At 43.2% G+C, this 24,971-nt stretch overlaps 1 long non-coding RNA gene across 1 annotated transcript in view; it reads right to left on the bottom strand.

The window, feature by feature from the left end:
• Positions 1 to 420: 420 nt before the first annotated feature.
• The window catches only part of LOC145508822 (uncharacterized), a 34,101-nt gene continuing 9,550 nt past the window's right edge, over positions 421 to 24,971 (bottom strand). The window contains exon 2 of the long non-coding RNA XR_014055614.1: positions 421 to 799. This is a non-coding gene — a long non-coding RNA (uncharacterized LOC145508822). The remainder of the gene's footprint in view (positions 800 to 24,971) is intronic.

Here is a 24,971-nt window from a genome sequence, read left to right as displayed (position 1 = left end):
CTGACAAATGAAAACTTGCCCTTGATAAGGAAAAAAATGAATACTTTAGGGATAGTCCATTAGGATCCATTTCAAACTTTCCAGCCACCAAAGAAATCCATAAAAAAAAATGAAAAGATAATCCAGGAACAGAGAGGTTGATATCTGTGATGCATTTAACTAACCAAGAAATAACTTCCAGGACATATGAGCCCCCCTCCCCCACGAGACACACTAGACAGAAAAATGGGTAAATGGTAGGAATTCCCTGGCAGCCCTGTGGTTAGGACTCAGTGCTTTCTCTGCCAGGGCACAGGTTCAATCCCTGGTCAGGGAACTAAGAGCCCACAAGCTGTGTGATGAAACCAAAAAAAAAAAAAGAAAAAGAAAGAGAAATGGGCAAATGGTATTTTTTTGCCATAACAATAACCACAAACTGGGTGGCTTACAACAGCAGAAATTTTATTCCTTCACAGTTCTGGAGGCTGGAAGTCCCAAATCAAAGTGTCAGCACAACTGGAGGCTATGAAAAAGAATTGGTCCCAGGCCTCTCTGTTGGCTTCTGATGGCTTCCGGCACTGCTCAGGGTCTCTTGGCTAGTGGCTGCATCACTCCAATCTCTGCTTCCATCTTCATGTAACCTCTTACAAGGAAATCAGTCTTGTGGTGGGGGCACGTTTAGGGCCCACCCTACTCCAGTATGACCTCATCTTAACATAATTACGTCGACAAAGACCCTCATGGTCACAATCTGAGGTTCTGGGTGGACATGAATCTGGGGACTCGTGCTTCCCAGGTGCCACAGCGGTGAAGAATCCACCTGCCAATGCAGGAGACACAAGAGATGTGGGTTTGAGCCTTGGACTGGGGAGATCCCCTGGAATAGGAAATGGCAGACTGCTCCAGTATTCTTTCCTGGAAAATTCCATGGACAGAAGACCCTGGCGGGCTACTATCCATGGGGTCACAAAGAGTCAGATACAACAGAGTGACTAAGCACACACATATACACATTCAATGCAGTACAGGAATGAACGGTTAATTCCAGGAAGGTGAACCCAGGACAACCAATAACTAGAAACTCAATCTAGTCATCAGTGAACAAAAATCACTGAGATGTCTCTTCACTCTTAGGAAGGGGACAAAGTCGCTGGTGATTAGGCCTGAGAATTGACTTGATCATTGAGAAGAACAATTTGCTCATGCTAGTATAGCTGAGAATGGGTAGAGTCTCCCTCCTGGCTGTTCTGGTCTTGGTGTGAACCCAAGAGAAATCTACATGTGCATGCCTTCCCAGCAGCATGGTTCATAATAAGAAGGATCTGGAAACTAGGGAAAGGTTAGAGTGTGTTCCTATGAACATAGTACAATACAGCAGTGAAAAAGGATGAGCCAGACTTACAGGCAAAAATTTCCAACTCAGATCATTCAGTGAAAATAATTGTAACTGTGAGATACCATTCTTATAAAGTTTTTTTATTTGCATTTTTGTATTGTGAAAAAATATGTATAACATACATAGAATTTGCCATTTTAACCATTTTAAAGTGGACTGTTAGTGACTTAAGTATATTCCCAATGTTGAGCACACACTTAATACATAACCACTGGGGACTTCCCTGGTGTCTAGTGGGTCAGGGAACTAGATTCCACATGCTGCCACTAAGACCTGGTGTAGCCAAATAAATAAACAAATATTTTTTTAAAAAGTACAAAACATCACTATTATCTACGTCCCAAACTTTTCCATCACACCTAAACAGAAACTCTGTAACCATTAAGCAATAATTCCTCATTTCTCCCCCTCCACCTCTAGCCGCTGGTAACCTCAAATCTACTTTGTCTTTATGAATTTGCATATTCTAGATATTTCATACCAGTGGAACCATGTAATGTTTGTCCTTCTGTGACTGACATTTCACTCAGCATAATTTTCGAGGTTCATTTGCATTGTGGCACAGATCAGAATGTCATTCCATTTTTATGGCTGAGTAATATTCCATTTGGAGAAGGCAATGGCACCCCACTCCAGTACTCTTGCCTGGAAAATCCCATGGACGGAGGAGCCTGGTAGGCTATACAGTCCATGGGGTCGCTAAGAGTCGGACACGACTGAGCGACTTCACTTTCACTTTTCCCTTTCATGCACTGGAGAAGGAAATGGCAACCCACTCCAGTATTCTTGCCTGGAGAATCCCAGGGACGGCAGAGTCTGGTGGGCTGCCGTCTATGGGGTCGCACAGAGTCGGACACGACTGAAGCGACTTAGCAGTAGCAATATTCCATTGTGAGGATACACCAAATTTTATTTACCCATTTGGCTCTTGGTGGACATTTGCATTGCTTTCACCTTTTGGCTATTGTGAATAGTGCTGCTGTGGACATTGGTGTACAAGCTCAGTTTGAGTCCCTGCTTTTCAATTCTTTTAGAAAAATATCCAGAAGTGGAATTGCTGGATTATGTGGTCATCCTATGTTTAGATTTTGAGGAATGCCAAACCATTTTCCACAGCAGCTGCACCATTTCACATTCCCCCCAGAGGCACAAGAGTGTTCCAGTTTCTTCACACTAACACTTGCTATTTTCCTAACAGCCATGCTAATGGGTATAAAGTGATATCTCACTGTAGTTTTGATTTGCATTTCCCTAATGATTAATGATGTGAACATCCTTTGACCTACTTCATGGCCATTTTTATATTTTCCTTGGGTGTAAAATTCTTTGCCCATTTTTAAATTGGATATCTGTTGTTGAGTTGTAGGAGTTCTTTATATATTTTCGATAATGAACCCTCATGAGACATATGATATGTAAATATTTTATAGCTTTCTTGTAAATCCTTTGGGGTTTTCTATGACATAGGGTCATGTCATCTGTGAATAGAGATAGTCTTACTTCTTCCTTTCCAATTTAGATGCCTATTATTTATTTTTCTTGTCTTACTGTTCTCACTGAAACTTCCAAATATCACGTTGAAATAGCAGGGGTAAAAGTATACATTCTTGGCTTGTTCCTTGTCCTAGGGGGCAAGCTTTCAGCCTCTCCCTATTTATGATGAAGTTAGCTGTGGCATTTTAATAAATGTGTTTTATCACGTGTAAGAATTTTTCTATTCTTCTGAGGGCTTTTGTCATAAAAGGATATTGGATTTGTTCAAGTGCCTTAAATGCATCAATTGAGATGATCATGTGGATTTTTTTCTCTTCATTTTATTAATAGGATGTGTTACATTGATTGATTTTCTTATGCTGAGACAGGCTAACCTTCCTGAGATCAATCCCACTTGCTTATGATGTGTGACTCTTTTAATATGCTTTTGGATTTGCTTTGGGTTTGCTAACATTTTGGTTTAGCAATCTTTCCTCTTTATTTGTAGGGGATATTGATCTGCATCTTAAGAAAAACCTCAGTCCTCCTCCTTCGTTTCTCACTGTTTTTTTCTCAGTCACACCACACAGCAGGTCAGCACATGGGATCTTCGTTCCCCAACCAGGGTTCAAACCCGCACCCCTTGCATCCCTGCATTGGAAGTTCAGAGTCTTAGCCACTGGACCTCCAGGCAAATCCTCTGTGTTGCTCCTTTACTCTCACCACTGTCACCCTCACAGCATTTCTGACCCGAAAAATGCTTCTGTATTTTCCCCCACAACAAGCAATTCTCAAGCAACTCACCTGGGTGATAATTTAACTCCATTCTGATACTTTCTACCTGGAGACAGCATCAGATTCCACAGGTTAAGGGCTCAGTCTTGCAAGACGGACCCCACTTGAGATGACAATCACAAGTCCAGGTGGTCACCTGTGCTTCTGACCACTGGTCATAAATTGAAGGTTCCCACAGTCCTATGTTCAGGTTATGTTAGTTAGAGCACATCACAGAACTCAGTACAACAGTTACTTAGTGTCTCTGACTTTTTGTGACCCCATGGACTGTAGCCTGCCAGGCTTCTCTGTCTATGGAATTCTCCAAGCAGGAATACTGGAGTGGGTATCCATTCCCTTCTCCAGGGGATCTTCCCAATCCAAGGATGGAACATCAGTCTCCTGCATTGCAGGCAGATTCTTTACCACCTGAGCCACTAGGGAAGCCCTTTTCTTAGTATAGATCTGTTTATTATATTAATAAAAGAACATGATAAGAGCTGAAGGCTCACATAAATTTCCAACCCTAAGGCCACACAGTCCAAGGTAAATTGCTTACTCATTTGGTGAAAATACGAGAAAAATTGGAATGACTTCATTGGAATGGTAGATTTATGGAGGGTAACTTGGATGTGCTCTTTCAGCTCTTCTCTTTTCTTTTTGGGAAGGACCTGTGAAAGGGGCAACCTCCCCATGGGGAGGACCCACTGAAGAGCTGATTGACAGGTGAAATCAAGTTATACTGAAGTCATACTGCAGTAGCAGGGACCCCTAATGCAATGTGACTCAGAGATAGGTACACACAGGAAGAAGAAAGCCATGTGACAATGGAGGCAGAAACAATTTGGGGGGGGCGACACACCTTGTGGCATGTGGGATCTTCATTTCCACACCAAATATCGAACCTTCGACCTCTGCAGTGGAAGTGAGGAGTCTTAACCACTGGACAGCCAGGGCAATTTCTGGAGGCAGAAATTGGAGTGATGCATCTACCAGCCTGGCAAGAATACACAGAAGAACTATACAAAAAAGGTCTTCATGACCCAGATAACCATGATGGTGTGATCACTCACCTAGAGCCAGACATCCTGGAATGCCAAGTCAAGTGGGCCTTAGGAAGCATCACTACAAACAAAGCTGGTAGAGGTGATGGAATTCCAGGTGAGCTATTTCAAATCCTAAAAGATGATGCTGTGAAAGTGCTGCACTCAATATGCCAGCAAATATGGAAAACTCAGCAGTGGCCACAGGACTGGAAAAGTTCAGTTTTCACTCCAATCCCAAAGAAAGGCAATGCCAAAGAATGCTCAAAGTACTGCACAATTGCACTCATTTCACACACTAGCAAAGTAATGCTCAAAATTCTCCAAGCCAGGCTTCAACAATATGTGAACCGTGAACTTTCAGATGTTCAAGCTGGATTTTGAAAAGGCAGAAGAATCAGAGATCAAATTGCCAACATCCGCTGGATCATCGAAAAAACAAGAGTTCCAGAAAAACATCAACTTTTACTTTATTGATTATGCCAAAGCCTTTGACTGTGTGGATCACAGCAAACTGTGGAAAATTCTTAAAGAGATGGGAATATCAGACCACCTGACCTGCCTCCTGAGAAATCTTTATGCAGGTTAAGAAGCAACAGTTAGAACCAGACATGGAACAACAGACTGGTTCCAAAGCGGGAAAGGAGTATGTCAAGGCTGTATATTGTCACCCTGCTTATTTAACATATTCAGAGTGCATCATGCAAAATGCTGGGCTGGATGAATCACAAGCTGGAATCAAGATTGCCAGGAGAAATATCAATAACCTCAGATATGCAGATGACACCACCCTTATGGCAGAAAGAGAAGAAGAACTAAAGAGGCTCTTCGTGAAAGAGGAGAGTGAAGAAGTTGGCTTAAAACTAAACATTCAGAAAACTAATATCATGGCATCTGGTCCCATCACTTCATGGCAGATAGATGGGGAAACAATGGAAATAATGAAAGACTTTATTTTGGGGGGCCTCAAAATCACTGTAGATGGTGACTGCAGGCATGAAATTAAAAGACGCTTGCTCCTTGGAAGAAAAGCTATGACCAACCTAGACAGCATATTAAAAAGCAGAGACATTACTTTACCAACAAAATTCTGTCTAGTCAAGGCTATGGTTTTTCCAGTAGTCATGTATGAATGTGAGAGTTGGACTGTAAAGAAAGCTGAACGCTGAAGAACTGATGCTTTTGAACTGTGGTGATGGAGAAGATTCTTGAGAATCCCTTGGACTGCAAGGAGATCCAACCAGTCCATCCTAAAGGAAGTCAGTCCTGAATATTCATTGGAAGGACTGATGCTGAAGCTGAAGCTCCAATACTTTGGCCACCTGATGCAAAGAACTGACTCATTGGAAAGACCCTGATGCTGGGAAAGATTGAAGGCGGAAGGAGAAGGGGACGACAGAGGATGAGATGGCTGGATGGCATCACCGACTCAATGGACATGAGTTTGAGTAGGCTCCAGGAGCTGATGATGGACAGGGAAGCCTGGCGTGCTGCAGTCCATGGGGTTGCAAAGAGTTGGGCATGACTGAGCACTGAACTGAACTGATCTACCAGCCTAGGAGCACCAAGGATTGGCAGCAAATGCCTGAGATAGAAGACACAGGAGGGATTCTTCTCTATAGATCTCAGAAGGCCCTATCAATACCATGATTGCAGACTTGTATCCTCCAGAAATATGAATAAACTGTTACTTGTTGTTGTTGTTCAGTTGCTAAGTCAGGTCCAACTCTTTGCCACCCTATGGGCTGCAGCACACTAGGCTTCCCTATCTTTCACTGTCTGCCAGAGTTTGCTCAAAGTTATGTCCATTGAGTCAGTGATGCCATCCAACCATCTCATCCTCTGTCACCCTCTTCTCCTTTTGCCTTCAGTCTTTCCCAGCATCAGGGTCTTTTCCAATGTGTCGGTTCTTCCCATCAAGTGGCCAAAGTATTGGAGCTTCAGCTTTAGCATTAGTCCTTCCAATGAAATTGCTACTATTTTAAGGAAAAAAAAAAAAAGATACAGAGATGTAGAAGGCAAGGTATGCAGGAAGAGGCTCAGGGGTTCCGTGCCGTTTCCCAGCACCTCCACGTGGTCACCAGCCCGGAGGCTCTCTGAACCCGGGACTTGGGGGATTTTTATGGTGGCGTCATCACATAAGCATGATCAATCATTAACTCCATTTACAGGCCATCTCCTCTCTCTGGAGAATGGGGGGAGGGGACAGGAAATGGGGCTGAAAATTCCAGACTCCTAATCATGGCTTGGCCCCTGTGGTGACAGGCTCCCATCCAAGAGCCATCCACACACCCTGCCAGAGTCACCTCATTACAATGAAAGACTCTTCTGTCACCGAGGAAATTCCAGAGGCTCTAGGAACTGTGTGCAGGGAACGAGGGTTAAAGACCAAATATTAGCACAAAAAATGCTCATAGTAGGAAGTTACAAGGGTTTCAGGAGTTCTGTGCTGGGAACCTAGGGGGCAGAGACCAATATAGATATACACACATGTGTATTTTCTATTATCTCACGGTGTATAATTTTATTTTCTTGTGGCATGTTTATCTGTCATTATTACCAGAGTAATTCTAGCATTGTTAGAACTGTTGCTTCCCCTTCCGTTTTCTTGGAAGAATATGATAAGAATTGGGAGAATTGGTCTTATTCCATAAATGACTCAGAACTCACCAGTGAAGCCATCTGGTCTTGGACTTCTCTGTTGGAAAGTTTATTATTATTACTGGCTGAACCTCAAGGAATATGGGATCCTAGTTCTGCAGCCAGGGCTCAAACTTGTGTCCCCTGCATTGGAATCTGGGAGTCTTAACCACCAGACCACTGGGGAAGTCCCAGAAGGTTTTTGACATTTGATTTTGTCTCCTTATTTGTTATGGGTCTATCTACTCCTGTATTCTTGCCTGGAGAATTCCATGGACAGAGGATCCTGGAGGGCTACAGTCCGTGGGATCACAAAGAGTCGGACATTACTGAGGGACTAACATTTTCACTTTCCAGATTTTCTATTTCTTCCCTTTAAAAAATATATTTTATTATTTATTTATTTTGGCTGTGCTGGGTCTTTGTTGCTGTACACAGGCTTGCTCTAGTTGCGGTGAGTAGGGGCTACTGTCTTGAGAAACATGAGCTCAGTAGTTGTGGCTCTTGGGCTTAGTTGCTCCAAGGGATGTGGGGTCTTCCTGGACCAGGGATTGAACTGGTGTCCCCTGCATTGCAAGGCAGATTCTTAACCACTAGACCACCAGGGACACCCTCTATTTCTTCTTGAGTCAGTTTAGATAATTTGGTGTTCTTCGGAATTTGTCCATCTCATCTAGGTTATCTAATTTGGCATACAATTTTTCATGATATTCTCTTACTATGTTTTTCCTTTTTATTTTCTTTATTTATTTGGGCTGTGCCGAGTGGCATGGCATATGGGATCTTAGTTCCCTGACCCGGGATTGAACCCATTACCCTGCATTGGAAGCATGAAGTCTTAGCCACCACCGGGGAAGTCCCTTATCTTTTTATTTCTTTTGAGTCAGTTATTCCCCACTTTTATTTCTGATTTTAGTTTTCTGAGTATTCTCTCTTTTTTCTTTGTCAACCTAGCTAAAAGTTTGTTGATATTGTTAATCTTTTCAAAGAAGCACTTTTTGGTTTCATTCCTGTGATTCTATTATTTCTTTATTCTCTACTTAATTTGTCTCTGTTCTAATATTTATTATTTCCTTCCTTCTACTAGCTTTGACTTTAGTTTATTCTTCTTTTTCTACTTCCTCAAAGTATAAATTTAGGTTATTGATTTTTTTTTCTTTTTCAGTGTAGTCATTTAAAGTTGTCAGTTTCCCTATGAGCACTGACTTTGCTGCACCCCATAACTTTTAGTAAGTTTGTAATTGATCAGGACTCTATGGGGCTTCCTGGGACAGAAACCACCACCCCCCCACACCCTCACCGTATCTTCTGCCTGCATTTTGTCTATGGGAAAACATTAGCCTCCCAGTCCTTCCTCAAGTTCCAAAGAATAAATTTAATCAGAGATGTGAGAAAAGGCAGAAAGAAGGAAAAATAGCCAAGCAAGACAAAATAATAATAGTTTAGCCACTAAACAAAGTCAAGGATCTTTAGTTCCATCTCAAGGGCTATAAATAATATTCTGAGTCACGTCCTTTGAGCTTGTTTTTAGATAGTGAAACCTCTAACAGGTGGAAGAAGTTAACCTTATGATGTCCGCAAGCACATAGACCTCAGAACAGTTGGAACAAGAAGGTCGATGATGTTGACTCCTGATTACCTCACTACCAGCCATGAGCAGATCACAAACCCACAATCCCTTTCCCTCACCTTGTCCTTAAAAATCTTTCACTGAAAGCTATCAGGGAGTTCAGGTGTTTTGAATACTAGCTTGGTATACTGCAATAAATGCTGCATTTTCCTTCACTACAACCAGGTGTCAATAGATTGACTTTACTGCATGAGGGTGAGTGGACCCAAGTTGGGTTCATTAGCATGTGGTATTTTTGTTTTCATTCATCCTTAAGTATTTTCCAATTTCTTTCATGATTTCTTCTTTAATACATTGCTTTTTGAATAGTATGTGGTTTCATATCCACATGTTTGTGAACATGCCATCTTTCCTTCTGTTATTGACTTCTAGTTTTATTCCATTGCTGTTGGCAATGATTTCAGCCTTTTAAAATTTATTGAGTACACCTGCAACATATAATATTTTATATCAACTATACTTCAATAAAAATAAAATTAAAAATACCCCAAAATGTATTGAGAGTTGCTTTTTTTGCTGAATAACTGTCTGTACTGGAGCATGTTCTATATGCATTTGATAGGGATATGTGTGTGCTGTTGAAGGAGTGTTCTTTCTATAGATGTCCATTTGGGCTGGTTAGTTTAGAGTGTTGGTCAATCCTCATATCTTTAATCTTCTGTCTAGATGTTCTGTCCTTTATTAAAAGTAGGGCATTGAAGTCTCCAACTATTATCATAGAACTATTTACTTCTCCCCTCAATTCTTAGATTGAGTAACAGCTTTGAGTTACTATTTAGGGTAACTTTCAACCAGCCAGACTCCTTTTAGCATTTCTTGCATTGCAGATATAATGGTAACAAACTCCCTCAATTTTTGCTTACCCAAGAATGTCTTGATTTCTCCCTTTTATCCTTTCTTTCTTTCTTAATTTTTGGCCGTGCCACATGGCTTGCAGAATATTAGTTTCCTGACTAGGAATTGAACCCAGGCCCTGGCAGTGAAAACACCAAATCTTAACTACTGGACACAAGGGAATTCCCTCTCCCTTATTTTTGAGAAACAGTTTTGCTGGATATAGAATTCTTGGTCAACAGTTTTTCTTTCAGCAGTTTAAATATGTCATTTCATTGCCTTCTGGACTCTAGAGTTTCTGATAAGAAATCGGTTTTGATCTTATAGAGGATCCCTTGTACTTGATAAGTAGCTTTCTTTTGCTACTTTCAAAGTTCATTTTTCTCTTTGGCTTTCAACAGTTTGATTACTGTTGAATATGTTGAATATGTTGAATACAATATGTCTCAGTGTGGGTCTGTTTGAGTATATTCTACTTGGAGTTCATTGAGCCTCTGAGATGTGTAGATTTGTTGTTGTTTAGTCACTAAGTTGTGTCCAACTCTTTTGTGACCTCATGGACTGTAGTCTGCCAGGCTCCTCTTTCCCAGGCAAGAATACTGGAGTAGGTTGCCATTTCCTTCTCCAGGGGATCTTTCCAACCCAGAGATTGAAACTTCTCCCTTATATCTCCTGCACTGGCAGAAGGATTCTTTACCAATGAGCCACCAGGGAAGCTCACTAGTGTGGTTTTGTATCTTTCATCAAATCTGGGGAGTTTGGATTATTATTTCTTCAAATATTCTTTCTGACCTTCCTCTCTCTCCTCCCTCTGGAACTCCCATAATGTATATGTTGGTCCTCTTGATGGTGCCCTACAGGTCTTTTAGATTCAGTTAACCTTTCCTCATTCTTTTTATTTCTGCTCTTCAATTGATCATTGATCTTCAACTTGACCATTTCAATCAGATTTGCTGATTCTGTCTTCTATCTGCTCAAATCTTCTATTGAATGCCTCTAGTGAATTTTTCATTCAGTCATTATACTTTTCAGATTCAGAATTTTTGTTTGGTTTCTTTCTATAATTTGTATCTCTTTATTGATGATCTCAGTATTGACCATTTGGTGATGTCCATGTGTGGAGTTCATCTCTTGTGTTGTTGGAAGAGGGTGTTTGCTGTGACTGATGTATTCTCTTGACAAAACTCTGTTAGCCTTTGCCCTGCTTCATTTGTTACCCCAAGGCCAAACTTGCCTGTTGCTCCAGGTGTCTCTTGACTTGCTACTTTTGCATTCCAATTCCCTATGATGAAAAGGATATCTTGTGGGGTTTGTTTTTTTTTTTTTGGTTTTAGTTCTAGAAGGTCTTGTAGGTCTTCATAGAACCATTGAACTTCAACTTCTTTGGCATTAGTGGGGCAAGTTGGGGCAAGGCCTGGAGCTGAGATCATGAGCTCAGCTCAGATCATGAGCTCCTTATTGGAAAACTCAGATTTAAATTGAAGAAAGTAGGGAAAACCACTAGGACATTCAGGTATGACCTAAATCAAATCCCTTATGATTATACAGTGGAAGTGATGAATCAAGAGATAAGATCTGGTAGACAAGAGTGCCTGAAGAACTATGAATGGAGGTTCGTAATATTGTACAAGAGGCAGTGACCAAAACCATCCCAAAGAAATGCAAGAAGGCAAAGTGGTTGTCTGAAGAGATCTTACAAATAACTGAGAAAAGAAGAGAAGCAAAAAGCAAAGGAGGAAGGGAAAGATGTACCCACCCAACTAAATGCAGAGTTCCAGAGAATAGCAAGGAGAGATTAAAAAAAAAAAAAAAAGCCTTCTTAATTGAACAAAGCAAAGAAATGGAGGAAAACAGTAGAATGGGAAAGACTAGAGATTTCTTCAAGGAAATCAAGGGAATATTTCTTGCAAAGATAGGCACAATAAAGGACAGAAATGGCAAGGACCTAACAGAAGCTGAAAAGATTAAGAAGAGGTGGCAAGAATACACAGAAGAACTATACAAAAAAAGATCTTAATAACCCAGATAACTATGATGGTATGGTCACACACCTAGAGCTAGACATTCTGGAGTGAAAGTCAAGTGGGCCTTAGGAAGCATCACTATGAACAAAGCTAGTGGAGGTGATGGAATTCCTGCTGAGCTATTTAAAATCCTAAAAGATGGTACTGTCAAAGTGCTGTACTCAATGTGTCGGCAAATTTGGAAGACTCAGCAATGGCCACTGGACTGGAAAAGGTCAGTTTTCATTTCAATCCCAAAGAAATGCAATGCCAGAGAACGTTCCAACTACCATACAATTGCACTCATTTCACATGCTAGCAAGATAATGCTCAAAATCCTTCAAGCTACGCTTCAATAATACAAGAGCCAAGAACTTCCAGATGTTCAAGCTGGATTTTGAAAAGGCAGAGGAATCAGAGATCAAATTGCCAACATCCACTAGATCATAGAAAATGCAAGGTAATTCCAGAAAAACATCTACTTCTGCTTCATTGACTACGCTAAAGTTTTTGACTGTGTGGATCACAACAGACTGTAGAAAATTCTTAAAGAGATGGGAATACCAGACCACCTTACCTGTCTCCTGATAAACCTGTATGCAGGCCAAGAAGCAACAGTTAAAACTGGACATGGAACAACAGACTGGTTCAAAATTGGAAAAAGAGTATATCAAGGCTATATATTGTCACCCTGTTTATTTAACTTATATGCAAAGTACATCATGCAAAATGCTGGGCTGGATGAATCACAAGCTGAATTCAAGATTGCCAGGAAAAATATCAACAACCTCAAATATGCACATGATACCACTCTAATGGCAGAAAGTGAAGAGGAACTAAAGAATCTCTTGATGAGGATGAAAGAGGAGACTGAAAAAGCTGGCTTGAAACTCAACATTCAAAAAACAAAGATCATGCCATCCAGTCCCATCACTTCATGGCAAATAGATGGAAGAAAAGTGGAAACAGTGACAGATTTTATTTTCTTGGGCTCCAAAATCACTGTAGCTGGTGACTGCAGCCATGAAATTAAAAGACGCTTGCTCCTTGGAAGAAAAGCCATGAAAAACCTAGGCAGTGTATTAAAAAGCAGAGACATCATTTTGCCATCGAATGTCCGTATAGTCAAAGCTATGGTTTTTCAAGTAGTGATGTACCAATGTGAGAGTTGGACCGTAAAGAAGACTGAACGCCGAAGAATTGATGCTTTCAAACTGTGGTGCCAGAGCAGACTTTTAAAAGGACAGCAAGGTGATCAAAAAAGTCAGTCCTAAAGGAAATCGATCCTGAATACTCATTGGAAGAACTGATGATGAAGCTGAAACTCTAGTACTTTGGCCACCTGATGCAAAAGGTGGTCTTTTTACTAGACAAAGACCGCGATGTTTGGAAAGATTGAGGGCAGGAGGAGAAAGGGGAGGCAGAGGATGAGATGGTTGGATGGTATCATCGACTCAATAGACATGAATCTGAGCAAACTCTAGGAGACAGAAAAGGACAGGGAAGCCTGGCTTGCTGCAGTGCATGGAGTTGCAAAGAGTCAGACACAACTTCATGACTGAACAATTGATAATCTCATTTTGTTCATACACTCTTTTCCTGATTTCTTCTAGTTCTTTTTTCATGTTTTCCTTTAGCTTTTGAGCATGTTTGAGACAACTATTTTAAAGTTTACGTCTAGTAGGTCAAATGTCTGGGATTCCTTAGGGATGATTTTGGTCAATTACTTTTATTCCTTTGAATGGGCCACACTTTCATGTATTATGCTTGTGATATATTTTGTTGAAAACTAGGTATTTGAATATTATAATCTGGTAAACTCTGGAAATCAGGTTCTACTCCTTCCAGGGTCTGCTGTTTTGATTTTGTTTTTGACTTTTGGGGGGGTTGGTTTGATTTTTTGTTTATTTGTGGCTGCACTGGGTCTCCCTTGCTGCACTGGGCTTCCTCTAGCTGTGCTGCGCAGGCCTCTCATTGTGGCGGCGTCTCTTGTTATAGAGCATGGGCTCTAGGCAGCATGGGCTCAGTAGTTGTGGTGCTCGGACTTAGTTACCCTGTGGCAAGTGGGATCATCCCAGGGTGTGTATGTTTAGTCACTCAGTTGTGTCCGGCTCTGTGTGACCCCATGGACTGTAGCCCGCCAGCCTCCTCTGTCTAGGGGATTTCCCAGGCAAGAATACTGGAGTGGGTTGCCATTCCCTCCTCCAGGGGATCTTCCCGACCCAGGGATCAAACCTGCATTTCCCGCATGTCCTCTATGCAGGTGGATTCTTCACCACTGAGCCATCGGGGAAGCCCAGCCCAGGGATCAAACCTGTGTCCCCTGCGTTGGCAGGTGAATTCTTATCCACTGTGCCACCAGCGAAGTCCCATATATACGTATGCTTTTGAATGTCCCAATTTCCTAAAGAACATCCCCCCAGCTTTTCCTCCCGGGGATTAAGTGGATGTGAATATGCTTTGCCGTAACTTCTTACCCTAGGTGTCTGTGTGTGGTTGGTTCAGCTTGCGGTGCCTTTGAGCAGTGCACTTTTCCAGCCTGAGCTTCAAGTTAGGCAGTTCAGAAGTGAGCACCCATGTCAGTCCCTCAAGAAACTTCCAGACAGGTTAGAATAGACCTACAAAATAATCTGTGAATAAAGTCTGCATTGCTCCCTCCAGGTCCGGGGACCAGGTTCCTGTGCTGGGAAACAGGGGTAACCAAGACCACAGCCGAGCTGCAGAGTAGGTGGGGTGGGGGCAAGTGGAAATGCCGCAAAGCTTTCCTACCATTTTCAAGTTGCCTCTTTCTTGTTTCAACATTCGCTTTGTTGCTGCAAACTTCTGTTTTCCAGAGTTCTAACAGAGTGGATTCTGAGGGGTTTTGTTTGATGGTCCTATAAAGGAAAGAGAGGTTTGATCTTCCTTATTGTTGTTGTTTAGTTGCTCAGTCGTCTCTGACTCTTTGCGACCCCATGGACCACAGCACGCCAGGCTTCCCTGTCCTTCACCAACTCCCAGAGTTTGTTCAAACTCATGTCCATTGAGTCGGTGATGCCATCCAACCATCTCATCCTCTGTCGTCCCCTTCTCCTCCTGCCTTCAATCTTTCCCAGCATCAGGGTCTTTTCCAGTGAGTCAGGTCTTTGCATCAGGTGGCCAAAGTATTGGAGCTTCAGCTTCAGCATCAGTCCTTCCAATGAATATTCAGTGTTGATTTCCTTTAGGATTGACTGGTTTGATCTCCTTGCTGTCCAAGGGACTCTCAAGAGTCTTCTCCAACACCACATTTCAAAAACATCAATTCTTTGGCGCTCAGTTTTATTTATGGTCCAACTCTCACATCCATACATGACTACTGGAAAAGTCATAACTTTGACTACACAGACCTTTGTCAGCAAAGTGATATCTCTGCTTTTTAATATGCTGTCTAGGTTGGTCATAGCTTTTCTTTCAGGAGCAAGCGTCTTTTAATTTCATGACTGCAGTTACCATCTGCATTGATTCTGGAACCCAAGAAAACAGTCACTGTTTCCATTGTTTCCCCACTATTTGCCATGAAGTGATGGGACTGGATGCCATGATCTTTGTTTTTTGAATATTGAGTTTTTAAGCCAGCTTTTTCATTCTACTCTTTCATCTTTTATCAAGAGGCTCTTTAGTTCCTCTTTGCTTTCTGCCATAAGGGTTGTGTCATCTGCATATCTGATATTGTTAATGTTTCTCCCAGCAATCTTGATTCCAGCTTGTACTTCATCTAGCCCAGCATTTCGCATGATATACACTGCATATAAGTTGAATAATCAGGGTAACAATATACAGCCTTGATGTACTCCTTTCCCAATTTTGAACCAGTCCACTGTTTCATGTCTGATTCTAACTGTTGCTTCTTGACCTTCATATAGGTTTCGCAGGAGGTAGGTAAGGTAGTCTGGTATTCCCATCTCTTCACTGCACTGTTTTGCTGATAAAGTTTTAAATACACTTCCCATATGTATGTATGTATGTATATATATATATGTATATATATGTATGTATGTATGTATGTATATGTGTTTATATATATATAGGCTTCCCAGTTGGCGCTAGTGGTAAAGAACCCACCTGCCAATGCAGGAGACAGGAGAAACTCAGGGTTGGGAAACACTGGGTTGGGAAAATCTCCTGGAGGAGGGTGTGGCAATCCACTCCAGAGCCTGGTGGGCTACAGTCCATAGAATTGTAAAAAGTCATATGCGACTGAAGCAATGTAGCACACACATATACATACATAGATACATACATATGTATATATTTATATGTACACATGCACTTCCCAGGTGGCTCAGTGATAAAGAATCCACCTGCCAGTGCTGGAGTCTCAGAAGACATGGGTTCCATCTCTGGGTCGGGAAGATCCCCTGGAGAAGGAAATGGCAACCCACTCCTGTATTCTTGCCAGGAGAATTCCATGGACAGAAGAGCCTGGAGGGCTACAGTTCATGGGGTCACAAAAAAGTCAGACATGACTAAGCAACTGAGCATGCAGATGTATATATATACATATATATGGGGCTGATCAAACCCCAATGTTAGACAAAGGCTTGATGAGTGGTAGGGGTATACAGTGGCTTCAACTGTCTTGGGAATGTCTTTTCATCAGGGCACCAGGTACATGGGTGTTTGTTATTTTATTATTGATACCTTTCTGTATGCCTGGAATATTTCATAATGAAAAGTAAAACTGACAAGAGAAGGCTTGGTGATTTCTCAACAAGTTAAACATAAAATTACTACATGACCCAGCAATTCCACGCTTTGGTATATTCCCAACAGAACTGAAGACAGGTGTTCAAACAGAAACTTGTACATGCATGTCAATCCCAGTGTTACAGAACTGGGTCCATTTGCCAGGCACGCAGCAAGCCAAATGCTGAAATTCTGAAGTTTGCAGCAGAGAAAGAATTTATTCACCAGGCAGTCAAGCGAGGAGACGGAAGAACAAGGTGAGGGGGCTGGGATATTTACAGGATAAGCAGCATGGTCTTGGGCATGGGGAAAGTTTTGGAGGTAGAAGAAAAGGTGACGTAATTGGTGTTCTGCACAGGTGTATATGGTTACACGCTTCCGCATCTTCAAACGTGGAGGTACTTAGCATGACCTGAGGGTGGACTTTTCTGACCCTCTGACGTCAAACGGTCATTCATCCAACACCTACACGGGCCCAGTTTTAGGGTCAGTGGTCCCTATCAGCCTTAGCTGGACAAGCGCTGACTCCAAGTTCCTGTAAAACAACTGGGCTACGTGACATTGCGGAAGGTAGGCAGTCAAAGAGAGGGAGAAAAGAGTGAAAGGAAAACAAAGAGCTAAAGCAAGCTTAATCAGTGAAAGCAGTTTACAGCCAGAGGGGTTTCAACAAGCTGCTCCCCTGTGTGTTGCTTGGCAAGACAAACTCAAGAATCCCTGCTCTTCATCTGCTTCTCTTATCTCTCTGGTGTCTAAGGCCGGTTCAGTGGTTGCCAAGGGCTGGGGGAGGGGTCACGGGGAGTGACAACTAATGGGACATGGTATCCTTTTTGTGCTGATGGAAAGGTTCTGGAAATAGATAATGGTGATGGTTACACCACACTGAGAAGGTACTAAATGCCACTAAGGTGCACATGTTTAAATGCTTAAAATGATATATTTTATGTTGTGTGTATTTTGTGTGTGCGTGTGGTCAGTCACTCAGTTATGTTGGACCCTGTGCGACCCCATGGACTGTGGGGGCCCACCAGACTCCTCTGTCCATGGAATTTTCCCGGCAAGAATACTGGAGTGAGTTTCCATTTCTTTCTTCAGGGGATCCTCCTGACCCAGGGATCAAACCGTTATCTCTTGCATCTCCTGCATTGGCAGGCAGGTTCTTTACCACTGGGAAGCCCCTGTGTGTATTTTACCACAATTAAAAAAATGTTTGAAAGACAAAGACCTATTGAAACTTCCCTGGAGGTCCATTGGTTAAGACTTGGTGCTTCCATTGTTCAGTTCAGTTGCTCAGTTGTGTCTGGCTCTTTGCGACCCCACGAACCGCAGCTCGCCAGGCCTCCCTGTCCATCACCAACTCCCGGAGTTTACCCAAACCCATGTCCATTGAGTCGGTGATGCCATCCAACCATCTCATCTTCTGTCGTTCCCTTCTCTTCCTGCCCTCAATCTTTCCCAGCATCAGGGTCTTTTCCAATGAGTCACCTCTTCGTATCAGGTGGCCAAAGTATTGGAGTTTCAGCTTCAACATCAGTCCTTCCAATGAACACCCAGGAGATCAGTCCTTAGGATGGACTGGTTTGATCTCCTTGCAGTTCAAGGGACTCTCAAGAGTCTTCTCCATCCAACACCACGCTTCAAAAGCATCAATTCTTCAGCGCTCAGCTTTCTTTATAGTCCAACTCTCACATCCATACATGACCACTGGAAAAACCATAGCCTTGACTAGACGGACCTTTGTTGACAAAGTAATGTCTCTGCTTTTTAATATGCTGTCTAGGTTGGTCATAACTTTCCTTCCAAGGAGCAAGCATCTTTTAATTTCATGGCTGCAATCACCATCTGCAGTGATTTTGGAGCCCCTCAAAATAAAGTCTGCCACTGTTTCCACTGTTTCCCCATCTATTTGCCATGAAGTGATGGGACTGGGTGCCATGATCTTAGTTTTCTGAATGTTGAGCTTCCACTGTAGGGGACATGAGTTCAATCCCTGGTCCAGGGACTAAAATCCCACATACCTTACAATGCAGCCAAAAAAACAAAAACAAAAACCAAGGTCCTATTGTATAGCATAGAGAATGATATCCAATATTAATGACAATAATGTAATTTAAAAAAATTCTTTTCATTATGGTTCATTATTGATATTACTATAGTTATTACTTAATATAATTAATAATTAATATATCAGTAATACATTGATTATTAACTATGACTTTGTTCACGTGACCCTGGTCATCAATTGGGCACTTTTGGAGGTGCAGTCACATACTCACAGACTTTTTTAAACTTACCTTGGCTATGAAGAGCTTAAAAGAAAAACAACCTCTCCAGGTGAGGAAAACTACCTTTGACAAGCAAGAGATTACAGGATGTGAAGTGCTTGCTTGCCCAGGTCACAGAGCCAAGGAGAAGTCAAACTGGGATTTGAACCAGGCCTGCTTACTGTGAATGGCCTCATGGGCCTGGGTCAACTTTCAAGTTCCTTTGCCAGCCTGGTGCCTGGCATTGCCTGTCTGACCTCAGGGCCTTTGAACATGCTGTGTTCCCCTGCCAGAATCACTCTTTCCTCTCCTTCTCCCATGCCTAGAGCCTTTCTTTTGCTACTTGAAAGGAGTCCAGGCACATAATAGAGGTGAAAGAAATATTTGTGGAATGAACAAATGAAGGAGTGAATGGATAAATGAACATATGTGTTCCTTTAAAACACCTCCCCAGCGAGCACAAGGGGAAAGACCTGTGGATCCTCACAGCTGCGTCCAGTCCAGGGCTCAGGACATTGAAGGAAGAGTGGCACAGATTGGCCAAGCCACCTGCTCAAGGTCACACAGCCAGGAACTGGCAGAATCAGGATTTGAACCTGGATCTCCCCTGCACCTGGGTTCTTCCCACAGCGCCCAGGTACTGCAAACCTATTTTATGCTTGACATCACCAGTGTTTCAGTCCCGTCTGAAGACAGCAGAAGATGCCTCTTCAGCATAAGGATTCTTTTGAAAAATTGCAGATACTGGAGAAGCCCTGAAAACCGAGTAGAAGTTATGCTTTCGTAAGAGACATTTCCACTTATAAAGGAAATCTCCATTTGTAAGTGTGGGCCCCTTTGTGTACCTGGAGGAGAAGCATGGCTCTAAATAACTAGAGAATCTTAAGCATGGAGAAAGCATGAATTAAAACCTGAAGGTCCAGGGGTTAGGACTCCACACTTTCACTGCAGGGGGCCCAGGTTCAATCCCTGGTTGAGGAACTAAGATCCTGCAAGTTGCACGATGCAGTAAAATAAAATTAAAAAAATTACATTAAACATACATACACAAAATCCAAAAAAACCTGCAGAACAAATCCTTGTTTACTCTGCTTTTCCTGGTCACTTCCCAGAATTGGCCTCAATAGCCCCCACCAACACCCTTTTTCTAAAAAAAACAAGAAAAAATGTGTTTTTATTCTGATAAAAGTCACATAAAACATACTATTTTAACCATACAGTTCAGCGGCACTAAATACATTCACATTGTTGTCCAACTCTCACCATCATCCATCTCCTGAAATTTTTACCTTCTTAAACTGAAACACTGTTCCCATTAAATACTAACTCCCCTCCTCCACCCACCAGTCCCTGGGATCCACCAATGTACTTTCTGACTCTCTGAATTTGACTACTCTAGGTACTTCCCACAAGTGGAATCAAACCAGGTGGCGCAGTGGTAAGGAATTTGCCTGCAATGTAGGAGACACAAGAGACTTGGGTTTAATCCCTGGGTTGGGAAGATTCCCTGGAGGAGGAAATGCCCACCCACTCCAGTATTCTTGCCTGGAGAATCTCATGGACAGAGGAGCCTGGTGGGCTCCTGGGGTCGCAAAGAGATGGACACAACTGAACACACACACACACACACACACACACACACACACACACACACACACACACTGTATATTGGAATGCATTTTTAAGATTAACTTAATATATGTCCTGCAAACAGATCATACCTGTTGAGGCAGTCCGAGCGCAAGTTGGAGAAGAATTTCCAGAAACAGAGCATTTCAGAAGGGAGTGAGTTTATTAAGAACAAGGAACAGAGATAAAGTGGGCACTGCGAGCGCAGTGCCAACCTCCTGATCAGGGAGAGTCAACAATTTTCGTGGGTTAACAGCCAGTTTTTATAGCCTCAAGACAAAGAAAATTTCTGCCAGACGGTTGGCATTAGATGATTGGTTGGGGCGCTGTAGGGTGTTTGCTAGAGTGGCCATCTTCACCTAACTGGGAGTCAGGAAGCTTGTCAGTGATCATCAGGGACTTTTGACAACAGTTACAAAGGGGCTCAGTCAGCTTCAGAGGTGACTTTGGTTCTGGGCTCCGCTTCTGAGGCCTGGGTGCAAGGCCTCACACCTGTGGCCTTGGGGCAGGGCTCAATAATACCTTCTTATGTTTTTCCCCCTGTGCTCTCCAGTAGGTTCTCCTTAGTTATCTATTTTATATATAGTAGCCAACACCTTTCTTTTGCTTTTGGGTAAAAACTCTTGAGAGTCCCTTGGACTGCAAGGAGATCAAACCAGTCAATCCTAAAGGAAATCAGAACTGACTGATTGAAGGATTTATGCTGAAGCTGAAACTCCAATACTTTGGCCACCTGATGCAAAGAAATGACACACTGGAAAGACCCTGATGCTAGGAAAGATTGAAGGTGGGAGGAGAAGGGGACAACAGAGGATGAGATGGCTGGATGGCATCACCCACTCGATGGACATGAGTTTGAGCAAGCTCTGGGAGTTGGTGATGGACAGGGAAGCCTGGCATACTGCAGTCCATGGGGTCGCAAAGAGTCAGACACGACTGAGAGACTGAACCGAACTGAAAGATGGTATTTAAGGGAGTGGCTTAGGCACTTTTGGGGAGCTTTACTCATTTCCCTCTGAAGTACACATGTGAAACTTCTGTGTGTTTCTCTCTCGCCAGTCTATTTTTATTACAGGGGGTCTCAGCCAGTAACTCGGAAGGGAGGAGGGCAAATTCGTCTCCCTCCCCACCCCCACGTAGCATGCTAATCCCTGAGGGCAGCCGTATTCCCTGTTTTAAAGGCTCCAGTAAGCTGACTGCCTGGGGCTCCAAGCCCAGCTTCACTGACTTCTGGCCTTGGCACATCCGCCTCTCTGGCCTCAATCTGTCACCCTTGAAATGAAGACACTGATTCCACCTTTTCAGGTCTTACAAGGATTATGTCTCCCCTGCTGGATTGAGCTCCCCCCCCCCAAAAAAGAGTTCCCTTACCAAGTTTATGATTAATTCATCTGTCCCAGAGTTATTCCCTTTCTTGTCCTGTGTGACCTCAATCTTGTGCTAACTGAAAACTAATCAACCAGTCAGATGATTACAATTGCTGATGTCGATAACAGCATTAATGTACCAAAATGATCCTTGGAGATAATATCACTAATGTAAACTCAGGTTGTTTCTCCAGGGCAACATGAACTCACAGATCCTGGAGGCATGGAGCACCTGGCCGGAAAATCGTTAACCAGAGACATCTGATATTTGGAACTATGATTAAGAAATGTCATAGTGGAACTTCCCTAGTGATACAGTGGATAAGAATCTGCCTGCCAACGCAGGGGACACGGGTTTGATCCCTGGTCCAGGAAGATTCCACATGCCTCGGAGCAACTAAACCCGTACACCATAACTACTGAGTTTACAAGCTGCACCTACTGAAGCCTGTACGCCTAGAGTCTGTGCTCCACAATGAGAGAGCAGCCCCTGTTCTCTGCAACTAGTGAAAGCCCAAGCACAGCAACAAAGACCGAGGGCAACCAAAAACAAAATAAAATAAATAGGGGCTTCCCAGGTGACACGGGGTAAAGAATCCACCTGCCAGTGCAGGAGACACAAGAGACGCAGGTTTGATTCCTGAGTTGGGAAGATCACCTGGCATAGGAACTGGTAACCCACTCCAGTATTCTTGCTTGGAAAATTCCATGGACAGAGGAGCCTGGCAGGATACAGTCCATGGGGTGGCAAAGAGTCGGACACAACTGGGCGACTGAGCACACAAAAATAAATAAATAATAAACGAAAGGAAGAAATGTCACAGCGGGACTTCCCTGGCAGTCCAGTGGTTGAGAAACCACCTTCCAGTGCAGAGGATGTGGATTCGATGCCTGATCAGGGAACTAAGATCCTACATACAGCAGGGCAGCTAAGCCCCCGGACTGCAACCAAAGAGAAGCCCACACTCAACAACAAAGAAAAGATTTAAATTTTTTAACAAGTCACAACAATGCCACAAGATGATTAATTTCAGCCTCTTTGTTCTTTCCCTTAAAAAAAACAGAGCTCCTAACTCAAGGTCCAAGGTGCAGTGGTTTAGGGGCTTGTCTTCCCTTCCCTTGCTCGGCACCCTGCCATAAATGTTGTACCTCCCTTCGGTACAGCCATGTTGCACGTAGAGTGAAGTAACCTGAGTTCACTTTGGCAACAGTAGGTGCTCAAAAAATTTTCACCTGGTATTTATTTCTTTGCTCCACACTCTGCTGCAGATGTAGGTATCCCCACACCATCACCACCATTCACTGCTGTGATGTCTCTCAGGGAGTTTCATGGCTCTTCTCTGGACCACGCCTATCTTGAAGATCCATACCTAACCTCAGTCTCTGTGAATGTGGCCTTATTTGAGGGAAAAAAAAAAGGTCTTTGCAGATGTAGTTAAGTTAAAGATTTTGAAATGAGACTGTTTCATTCTGGTTTTACACTGGGCCCTAAACATACTGACAGATTGTCCTTAGAAAAGAGGAGAGATAAGGACTTTCCCAGTGGTCCAATGGCTAAGACTCCGAGCTTGGGGTGCAGGGGCTGCTGGTCCGATCTCTGCTCAGGCAAGTAGATTCCATATGCTGAAACTAAGAGTTCACACACCAAATCTGAAGACCTGGCAGAGCCAAATAAGTAAATACATATTTTTAAAAAAAGAAAACAAGGGACTTCCCTGGTGGGGCTGTGGACAAGAGTCCACCTGCCAGTGCAGGGGCCATGGGTTCAATCCCTGGTTCAGCAGGATTCCACAAGCAGAGGAACAGCTGAGCCCATGTAACATAACTACTAAGGCCGCATGCTGCAGCTACTGAAGTCTGTGCACCTAGAGGCTGTGCTCTGCAACAAGAGAAGCCGCCGCAATGAGAAGTCTGTGCGCTGCAACGAAAAGCAGTCCCCACTCGCCGTGACTAGAGAAAGCCTTTGAAGACCCAGCACGACCGTAAATAAAAATAGATAAATAAATAAAGTTATTTTTAAAAGAAGAGGAAAGAGAGAGAAGAAGGGAAGGCCATGGGAAATCAGAGGCAGAGACTGAAGTGATGGAGCCACAAGACAAGAAATGCCTGGAACCCCGGAAGCTGAACGAGACAAGGAAGCTTCCTCTCCTAGAGCCTCTGGAGGGAGCATGGCCCTGCTGACAACTGTTTCAAACTTCTGGCCTCCAGAACTGCGAGAGAATAAATTCCTGTTGTTTTTAAGCCACCCAGTTTATGGTGATTTGTTATGGCAGCCACAGGAAACTAACATAGTGACAGAGGGTCTTGGTCCTTGAGAAAGCTCTGGTCTGGTGGGACATAGAGCCAGACTCACACTCCAGCTCTGTGTGGTCAGGATGGAGCCAGATGGAGGCCCCTTAGCCTGAGGGAACCAGGGCAGAGAACAAGGAAGACTTATTGGAAGATGGGGCATCAAAGCTGGGGCTGAAGAGATAAATAGGAGTTTGCCAGTGGGGGCATTCTTTGTAAGCGAACTTACCCAGGCTTGTCTGAACCCAACCCTGGCTGAAGCTGAGACATTATTGATTGGCCAGCTACCCAAAATAATGAGTTATTAGTTCTAAAACATTGGGATTACACTCCAACCAATCTAATCAGCACTACCCTAAAAGGGGGTAACACAGAGAAGCAAATTGCACTGAGAAACTGAGGTTTGGAGAGGAACTGAGGTTCCCAAGTCTGCTTGGCATTTCAAGGACTAAGCCAGGATTTGAACCCAGGCTGCCCGTGGACTCCCCTCGATACACATACACATGTTGACCTGGAGGTATGTTTACAGTGATATGACAGTGATTATCCTTGCCTGTTGAACTCAGAGATCTTTTAAATAACCTGCTTTTTCACCTCTTCCAGATTTCGTGTCATGACCATGTTTGCCTCACATCACGAGAAACAAACAATTGGGTTTGGGTTGTTTCTTGTGTGGGGAGTGTGTTTGATGAAGGTGTCTATGGCCAACAGTAGGTAGTGGGGAAAATTCTAGGCAGTTGGGAGCTAAGCCAAGTGGAGGGAACAGCATGACTGGTCTCTGTGCTCTGTTTATACCACTGCCCTAGCTTGGCCTCCGGAACTCATGGAAGCTGCCAGTGAAGATTACAGAGCTCCTCACTGGCTGGCTGCCTCTGTCTGCCCTACCGCTCCTCCCAGCTTGGCCAAGGGGACTGGCTGTGAGACCATTGGCTAAAGATGCTGTGAA

This window comes from Giraffa tippelskirchi, chromosome 6 (assembly GCF_054371585.1).
Source record: "Giraffa tippelskirchi isolate mGirTip1 chromosome 6, T2T-mGirTip1v1.2.pri, whole genome shotgun sequence".
NCBI lineage: Eukaryota > Metazoa > Chordata > Mammalia > Artiodactyla > Giraffidae > Giraffa > Giraffa tippelskirchi.
Note: the sequence above shows the minus strand (reverse complement) of the source record. Positions and strands in the feature narration are given on the sequence as shown.